Here is a 10134-nt window from a genome sequence, read left to right on the forward strand (position 1 = left end):
TTTTTAAAATGATAAACTTGGATTAGCTAACACAACATGCCATTGGAACACAAGAGTGATGGTTGCTGATAATGGGCCTCTGTATGCCTATGTAGATACTCCATAAAAATTCTGCTGTTTCCAGCTACAATAGTCAATTACAACATTAACAATGTCTACACTGTATTTCTGATCAATTTGATGTTATTTTAATGGACATAAAATGTGGTTTTCTTTCAAAAACAAGGACATTTCTAAGTGACCCCAAACTTTTGAACTGTAGTGTATAAACATTTATTGGGTATTAAAGTGTAGTATTGTATAATAATAATAATGTGTATGATTTTATATAAAGGTTTAGTAAAAACATTAAGGTTATAGTTTAACATTGCACAGTAAACGTTTTAATAATTGTAATATGTATGCATTTCTGTACTAAAGATTTTGAAGAAAATAAAGGGTTTTACAGGTAAATTACATTTTCTTTTAATGAAATCTCTGTCTTTCTGTCTCCCCAAGCTGTTTCTATCTCTTTCTCTACACAAGAGCGCTTGGTTCTTGGGATGTGTGTGTGTGTAGTGTCTTTGAAGCAACTGTTTTACACACACAAAGAGTTCTCAGCTATCCAGATGTAATGGTCAACACGTTAATCTAGGTGGTCCTAACACACAAGGGGCCAATATGTACACAAGGGACACCCCAAAATGTCTTTGAAACAACTGTTTTAAACCTGTTTAACCTTTACCCCTATAAAAATAGTTCTCAGGGTGGGCAAGATATACCCTTTACTGCTGATCCTAATAAAATACCAAACCTTTACCTTTAACCTCAAGGGGGGCATCTGGGGATGTCCGTGGAATGTCCGGTGGATCTCCCCAAACCCCCCCCAAAAAAAAAAAATCCATGTGCCTCACACCATTATTGAAAGGTGTCACGCCTTGGTCATTGTGTCTTGTGTTTTTGTTATATGTTTGGGTAGGCCAGGGTGTGACATGGGTTTATATGTTGTTATTTCGTATTGGGTTTGTATTAATTGGGAGTGTGTATTAGTAGGGGTGTGTCTAGTTAGGCTTGGCTGCCTGAGGCGATTCCTAATTGGAGTCAGCTGATTCTAGTTGTCTCGGATTGGGAACCGTATTTAGGTAGCTTGAGTGCGTGTTGTATTTCGTGGGCGATTGTACCTGTCTTTGTGTTAGTCACCAGATAGGCTGTATTAGTTTCACTCGTTTGTTGTTTTGTATTCTCAGTTATTTCATGTACAGCATTTTCTTCATTAAAAGTCATGAGTAACCTACACGCTGCATTTCGGTCTGACTTTCTACAAACAACAGAAGAAGATCATTACAGAATCACCCACCACGATTCACAGACCGAGCAGCGTGTGAACTGGCAGGAGCTAAAGGAGGACGATATGGACGGCAGAAGCAGGGATTATACGATGTGGGAAGAAATCGACAGGTGTGCAGCCGACCCAGAGCGAGTGCAAGAGCCCGCCTGGGATTCCCTACAGCAATGCGAAGAGGGCTATACACGTATGGAATCGAGAAGGAAAGCATTGCTATACAGAGCGAAAACTGAAGGTAACATGGGAAAGCGCAGAGAGAGAGTGGCTGAGTCAGGAAACAGACCTGAGCCTACTCTCCCTGTTAATCGTGAAGAGCAGTTGCAATGGGAGAGAATGCATCATTTGGAGATTTGGACATGGGAGGAGGAATTAGACGGTCAAGGACCCTGGGAGCAGCCGGGAGAATATCGCCGTCCCAAGGAGGAAATGGAGTCAGCTAAAGCGGAGAGGCGTATGTATGAGGAGGCAGCACTGCGACGCAGTTAGAAACCGGAAAAACAGCCCAAAAAAATTATTGGGGGGGAGCTAGAAGGGAGAATAGTTATGCCAGGTAGGAAACCTGCGCATACTCCCTGTGCTCACCGTTGGGCTAGAGAGACCGGGCAGGCACCGTGTTATGCTATGGAGCGCAAGGTGTTTCCAGTGCGGGTGCAGAGCCAGCTGCGACTCATACCAGCCCTTCCTATTGGCCGGGCTAGAGTGGGCATCGAGCCAGGTAAGCTTGGGCAGGCTCGGTGCTCAAGAGCTCCAGTGCGCCTGCACGGTCCGGTCTATCCAGAGCCACCTCTACACACCAGTCCTCCGGTAGCAGCTCCCCGCACCAGGCTTCCTGTGCGTGTCCTCGCGCCAGTACCACCAGTTCCAGCACCACGCACCAGGCCTCCAGTGCGCCTCGCCTGTTCAGCGCAGCCAGTGCTTTTCTCCCCTCCTGCGCTGCCGGAGTCTCCTGTCGGCCCAGCGTCACCAGTCTGCCAGGATCCACCAGAAGTGCCAGTCTGCCAGGATCCGCCAGAAGTGCCAGTCTACCAAGATCTTCTAGATTGGCCAGACAACCTTAATCATCCAGGTCCACCAGCCAGCCAGGATTTACCGGAGCCTACTACCTGCCTGAGCTTCCTCTCAGTACTGGGCTCCCTCTCTGTACCGGGCTCCCTCTCTGTACCGGGCTTCCTCTCAGTACCGAGCTTCCTCTCAGTACCGAGCTTCCCCTCAGTACCGGGCTTCCCCTCAGTACCGGGCTTCCCCTCAGTACCGGGCTTCCCCTCAGTACCGGGCTTCCCCTCAGTACCGGGCTGCTTCGGTCCCGGGCTGCCCCTCTTTCCCGGGCTGCCCCTCTGTCCCGGGCTGCCCCTCTATCCTGAGTTGCCCCTCTATCCTGAGTTGCCCCTCTATCCTGAGTTGCCCCTCTGTCCTGAGTTGCCCCTCTGTCCTGAGTTGCCCCTCTGTCCCGAGTTGCCCCTCTGTCCCGAGTTGCCCCTCTGTCCCGAGCTGCCCCTCTGTCCCGAGCTGCCCCTCTGTCCCGAGCTGCCCCTCTGTCCCGAGCTGCCCCTCGATCCCGAGCTGCCCCTCGATCCCGAGCTGCCCCTCGGTCCCGAGCTGCCCCTCAGTTATGTGGGGATCAGGGTGAGGACTATTAGGCCATGGTCGGCGGACATTTATGGAGTGGGGTCCACGTCCCGAGCCAGAACCGCCACCATGGACAGACGCCCACCCGGACCCTCCCTATGCTCTTGAGGTGCGTCCCGGAGTCTGCACCTTAGGGGGGGGTTCTGTCACGCCTTGGTCATTGTATCTTGTGTTTTTGTTATATGTTTGGGTAGGCCAGGGTGTGACATGGGTTTATATGTTGTTATTTCGTATTGGGTTTGTATTAATTGGGGGTGTGTCTAGTTAGGCTTGGCTGCCTGAGGCGATTCCTAATTGGAGTCAGCTGATTCTAGTTGTCTCGGATTGGGAACGGTATTTAGGTAGCTTGAGTGCGCGTTGTATTTCGTGGGCGATTGTACCTGTCTTTGTGTTAGTCACCAGATAGGCTGTATTAGTTTCACTCGTTTGTTGTTTTGTATTCTCAGTTATTTCATGTACAGCATTTTCTTCATTAAAAGTCATGAGTAACCTACACGCTGCATTTCGGTCTGACTTTCTACAAACAACAGACGAAGATCATTACAAAAGGGTTATTATAAATCTTAAAGATATACCCTTTACTGCTGGTCTTAACAGATACATTTTACTCCCCCCCCCCCAAGGTCTTTATTCATACTGTTTGTAGACAATAGATTCTGCCGTCTTACACTGAACCCAAACCGGCTGCGCGCGTGCGCCATCGTGCGCCATCGTGCATAAATGTATTTTGTCCCCTACACCAAAAGCGATCACTATACGCAGGTTAAAATATCAAAACAAACTCTGAACCAATTACATTAATTTGGGGACAGGTCAAAAAGCATGACAAGTTTATGGCAATTTAGCTAGTTAGCTTGCACTTGCTAGCTAATTTGTCCTGGGATATGAACATTGAGTTGTTATTTTACCTGAAATGCACAAGGTCCTCTACTTCGACAATTAATCCACACATAAAACTGTCAACGGAATCATTTATAGTCATCTCCTTCCAGGCTTTTTCATCTTTGAACTATGGTGATTGGCATCTAAACTTTCATAGTATTACTACAACGACCGGAAACACAGTTCGTCTTTCAATCATCCACATGGGGATAACCAATGAGGAGATGGCATGTGGGTACCCGCTTCAATAAACCAATGAGGAGATGGGAGAGGCAGGACTTGCAGCACGATCAGCGACAGAAATAGAAAGGACTTCTATTTTAGCCCTTGGCAACGCAGACGCTCATTGCTGCGTGTGATTTGATTTGATTTGAGCAGTGTGCGTACAGTAATTGAATAACATAGATTGCGAAATATATTTTGCATGCGACGCGAGCAGTGTGGTCAGCCTGTTAGGTTCTAACTGTTAGAAACTGGGACATACTGGGACATGCTTAACACCCCGGCCGTCCTACAATCTAAACTAGATGCCCTCAATCTCACACAAATTATCAAGGAACCAAACAGGTACAACCCTAAAACCATAACCATGGGCAGCCTCTTAGATATCATCCTGACCAACTTTCCCTCTAAATACACCTCTGTTGTCTTCAACCAGGATCTCAGCGATCATTGCCTCATTGCCTGCGTGCGTAATGGGTCCGCGGTCAAACAAACACCCCTCATCACTGTCAAACGCTCCCTAAAACACTTTCAGTGAGCAGGCCTTTCTAATCGACCTGGCCCGGGTATCTTGGAAGGATATTGACCTCATCCCGTCAGTAGGGGATGCCTGGTTGCTCTTTAAAAGTGCTTTCCTCTCCATCTTAAATAAGCATGCCCCATTCAAAAAAATGTAGAACTAAGAACGGATATCACTCCAGACTTGACTGCCCTTGACCACCACAAAAACATCCTGTGGCGTTCTGCATTAGCATCGAATAGCCCCCACGATATACAACTTTTCAGGGAAGTCAGGAACCAATACACTCAGTCAGTTAGGAAAGCTAAGGCTAGCTTTTTCAAACAGAAATCTGCTTCCTGTAGCACTAATTCCAAAACGCTTTGGGACACTGTAAAGTCCATGGAGATTAAGAGCACCTCCTCCCAGCTGCCCACTGCACTGAGGGTAGTAAACTACTAATCGATCATTTCAATAAGCATTTTTCTACGGCTAGCCATGCTTTCCACCTGGCTACCCTTACCCCGGCCAACATCTCAGCACCCCCTGCAGCAACTTGCCCAAGCCCCCCACTCTTCACCTTCACCCAAATCCAGACAGCTGATGTTCTGAAAGAGCTGCAAAATCTGGATCCCTACAAATCAGCTGGGCTAGACAATCTGGACCCTCTCTGTCTAAAATTATCATCCAAAATTGTTGTAATCCCATTACTAGCCTATTCAACCTCTCTTTCTTATCGTCTGAGATCCCCGAAGATTGGAAAGCTGTCGCGGTCCTCCTCCTCTTCAAAGGTTGAGACACTCTAGACCCAAAGTGTTATAGACCAATATTCCTCCTGCCCTGGCTTTCTAAAATCTTCAAAAACCAAGTTAAAACTTGTTCCGGATAGGAGGCGATATTTCCCCTTTGGATGAATTGCGTGCCCATAGTAAACTGCATGAAAATCTGTCCTAAATTGATAATATATGCAAATGATTATTATTATTGGATAGAAAACACTCTGAAGCTTCTAAAACCGTCTGTGAGAATAACAGAACAGAACAGGGCAGGCAATCTTCCAAACTAGTTTTGAGATCCTGAAAATTGGGGCAACTTTGATGTCATCGCCCCCTCCCTTCCCAACACGTTATGGATCTGGAAACACTTCCTATGTCTTCCACTAGATGTCCTCATTCAGTAGAGCGTTTAATTGTGCAAATGCTGTGAACTTTGACCCAGTGAGGCGAAAAACTTTGAGTGTCGCGAGGATTTCCATGTGCGTTAGGGCGCGCATTGGGCACAGAGCTTCATTTGTTCCAGCTAGCCCTAGATGAACTATGATTGTCCGGTTGGAATGCCATTCGTTTTGTATGTTTATAACATTCTAAAGCTTGATTCTGCACTTAGTTTGACCAGTTTAGTCGACCTATAATATGTCATTTGGAAGTTTTGATGCGCAATTATTTTGGACCTGAAGTCATTTTTTGGGCATTTGAGCTGAAAGTGGTAGCATATGCTACTACATGGACACTATAATTTAAACAAAATGATGTATTGGGTAAGTATGACTCCTTCCACTACATTCTGATCGAAGACCATCAAAGGTAAGGGAATATTTATGTTGTAATTTTGTATTTCTGTTGACTCCAACATAGCGGAGAAATATTGTTACGTCTGAGCGCCGTACAATTTGATTTGATTTGAGGTAATGAGTAATAAGATGTTTGACTGTTTATCGATGTGAAAGACATAACTTATAGAGTTTATTTCGGGAGATGGTAATTCTTCCATGGTGCCCCAGATTAGACAAAACTAGAGCCTGCGGGACTTGCATTTTGGTGTGCGGTGTCAAAAATCACAGCATCTCTTTACTATGGACAGACGATGTTTTTTACTATGGACAGACAGATGTTTTGACCATGGCAGTTTACAATCTAAGGTAACACCAAGTAATTTAGTCTCCTCAACTTGCTCAACAGCCACAACATTCATTACCAGATTCAGCTGAGGTCGCAAACTTAAGGAATGATTTATACCAAATAAAATGCTCTAAGTTTTAGAGATCTTCAGGACCAGTTTATTACTGGTCACCCATTTCAAAACAGACTGCAACTCTTTGTTAAGAGTTTCACTGACTTCATTTGCTGTGGTTGCTGATGCGTATATGGTTGAATCATCAGCATACATGAACACACATGCTTTGTTTAATGCCAGTGGCAGGTCATAGGTAAAAATAGAAAAGAGTATAGGGACTAGAGAGCTGCCCTGCGGTACACCACACTTTACATGTTTGGCATTAGAGAAGCTTCCATTAAAGAAAACCATTTGAGTTCTGTTAGATAGATAGCTCTGAATCCACGATATGGCAGAGGTTGAAAGGCCATAACACATATGTTTTTTCAACAACAGATTATGGTCAATAATATCAAAGGCTGCACTGAAATCTAACAGTACAGGTCCCACAATTGTCTTATCACTTTCTTTCAACCAATCATCTGTCATTTGTGTCAGTGTTGAGTGCCCTTCTCTATAAGCATGCTGAAAGTCTGTTATTTTGTTTACAGAGAAAGAGCGTTGTATTTGGTCAAACACAATTTTTAGTAACAGTTTGCTAAGAGCTGGCAGCAAGCTTTTACAGGTCTGCTATTAGAACCAGTTAAGGCCCCTTTACCACTCTTGGGTAGCGGAATTACTTGGCTTCCCTCCAGGCCTGAGGACAAAGACTTTCCTTCAGGATTCAGATGAAAAATATGACAGATAAGAGGGTCTATATAGTCTCTCAATTTGCAGTAAACATGCTATTCAGATGTGCAGCCAGACTTATTAGCCACTCCTTTTACCCCATCTCTTTAATCCACACAGTTTTCCAATTCCTCATCAACCCATGGAGTCTTAACAGTTCTAACAGTCAGTTTCTTAACAGGTGCATGTTTATCAATAATTGGAAGAAGCAATTTCATAAATCCATCAAGTGCAGCATCTGGATGCTCCTCATTAATCACATCAGACCAACAAATATGTTTAACATCATCCACATAATAGTCACAGCAAAATATGTTGCATGATCTCTTACACACTTTAGGCCCAGCTGTTGGAACTTTGATTTCCTGGATATAGCCACTGTATTGTGACCACTGCATCCAATAGGCACAGACACAGCTTTAGAACAAAGTTCTACAATATTAGTAAAAATGTGATCAGTACATGTGGATGATCTTGTTCCTGTAGTGTTTGTAAACACCCTGGTAGGTTGATTAATAACCTGAACCAGATTACAGGCACTGGTTACAGTAAGAAGCTTCCTCTTGAGAATACAGCGTGATGAAAACCAGTCAATATTCAGGTCCCCAAGAAGGTAGACCTATCTGTTTACATCACATACACTATCAAGCATTTCACACATATAATTTAGATACCGACTGTTAGCACTTGGTGGCCTATAGCAACACCTCAAAAGAAAAGGCTTTAGATGTGCCAAATCAACCTGCAACCACAACACTTCAAAAACACTTGACAAAAGATCTTCTCTTAGCATTACAAGGATATGGCTCTGAATATATACAGCAACCCCTGTCCCATAAGCATTTCTGTCTCTTCTATAGATGTTATATCCTGGTACTGCTACTGCTGTATCATCAAATGAATTATCTAGGTGAGTCTCAGAAATGGTTAATATATGAATGTTATCTGATGTTATCAAGTTATTGATTTCCTTAACCTCATTTCTAAGACTATGTTATGGATACCAGTATCCTGTGTGTGTATCCTGTGTTGTTTTCTCTCCTTCTCCCCTCACAGGTGAAAATCATCACTCCCCAATCAGTCAACAATCCAATCATCAATCAGAAGACACACCTCCTCCTGTTTCCTACCCAATCACAGTTCCTTTCCCTTGGTTTAAAAACCCCATCAGTTGTTTGCTCTAGAGCTTAATCTCTCTGTAAATGCCATGTCTGTAGGTCTCTGTGTTTCACTCTCTCTTTGTGTGTTAACCTCCATAGCGCTTTGTCCTCACCTGTGAGTATTGTTTTTGATTATGGTGTTTGTTTGTTTGCTGGTGGGAATAGGGGAAACCAAGACAAGTCGCCCATGGGCATACACTAACAGTAGGTAGACTTTGTTAAATACACTAGTTAGAACTGGGTGGACCACCCACTGTATTTTTGGTTAGTTAGCTGTTGTTAAAGTAGGCTAGTCTAGCTTAGGGGTGTTTTTGAATACTTGTTTCTTTCCTTGGGTCCAGCTCAGCCCATTTTCCTGCCCCCCCCCCACACTTGAAGCTATTTTTTTGTTGTAACAATTGCTTGTGGGACTTTTTGATCATTTAAAAGGTCCTTCACGTGCGTCCTCAACGGTACTGCCACCGGCTTTGGTCTTTGTCATGGTAGCTAGCGACGTAGGTTACGCTGTTACTCCTCGCAGCTCCAGACATGGCAGGGCAGCGTGTCCAGTCCCGCTCCAGGACAGGAGCCTTCCTCTGTGCCGAGGCCAAGTCCGTGCACGGCATTCTACCCGGCTCCATGGCCGGACCCGTGGTCTGGGCATGGGCAAAGTCTCACACCAGAGCCGCCACCAATCCTGGTGGATCCACGAGTGGAGTGGGTACTTCCTTCATTGGAAAAAAGCAGTGTGTCCGGTGTCTTCGTGTGTGTATGTCAGCTTGTCAGCTGCAATGTGTATTGTAACAGTGGTCATGCAATATTCTATTTTAGTTTACCCCTCCCCCCCACACACAATCACATACAAGAGGAAGTTACAGGGTTCAGTCATCAATCTAATGGATTAAGACGGACAAGACTCTGAAATGGGATTGGGAGGATTTGACTCAGGAAGCGTTCTGTCTCTGGGCTAAAAGGGTTGGTCTGGGGCAATCTGAGATTGATACACAATTTTGGATTGTTGATATATAGCCATTGATTGATTGAATATCAATAATAAATGCCTCATGAGATTAGTTCAACTGTCTTTCTCCATCACAATCCAAAATGTTAGATTTTTAACTAAATTATTGTAAGCTTCAAAACATTATTTTTGATGAAATAGATCAATAAAATACCATTTATACATGTGACATTGTTACATTTCTCCAGCCCTACAGGTGCAGGATCTTCATTTGAGCCAGTTTGCTACAGCAAGAAAATAAGTGGTTGATGCAATTTCCGTTAGGGCAAATCAAGTCGGACATTTTAAAGTGAAATTATAAACTTTAGAAGCCTTTTTTAAACATTGAATACACTATGTTTGCATTTCCGGCTGTTCAGGAAAATTCTCAACAAGACTGATCAAATTAAGATACATCTGTATTCATCGATCCTACATCTCTTATCTGTCTGAGATTACGTGGGGCCAGATACCAAATGGTACAGGCCTCAGGTCCAGGTGGGGCAGAAGCAGATGACCAGCAAGGTCACTGTTAAGATGCAAAACGTGAGGGATTGGAATTGTTTAAGTGAAGTCCTGAAGGATTTAGAAAAGTTTGAATGGGGCTTGACTAGAAACCAACTCATAAGATGCCTGACAATTAAACAATGTCTTTGTTACTTTGTTATACTGTATAGGTCTTATACCGTAAATGTTCTTATTACCCCCCCCCCCAATTCAA

The sequence above is a fragment of the Oncorhynchus gorbuscha genome, linkage group LG16 (genome assembly GCF_021184085.1).
Source record: "Oncorhynchus gorbuscha isolate QuinsamMale2020 ecotype Even-year linkage group LG16, OgorEven_v1.0, whole genome shotgun sequence".
NCBI classification, from domain to species: Eukaryota; Metazoa; Chordata; class Actinopteri; order Salmoniformes; family Salmonidae; genus Oncorhynchus; species Oncorhynchus gorbuscha.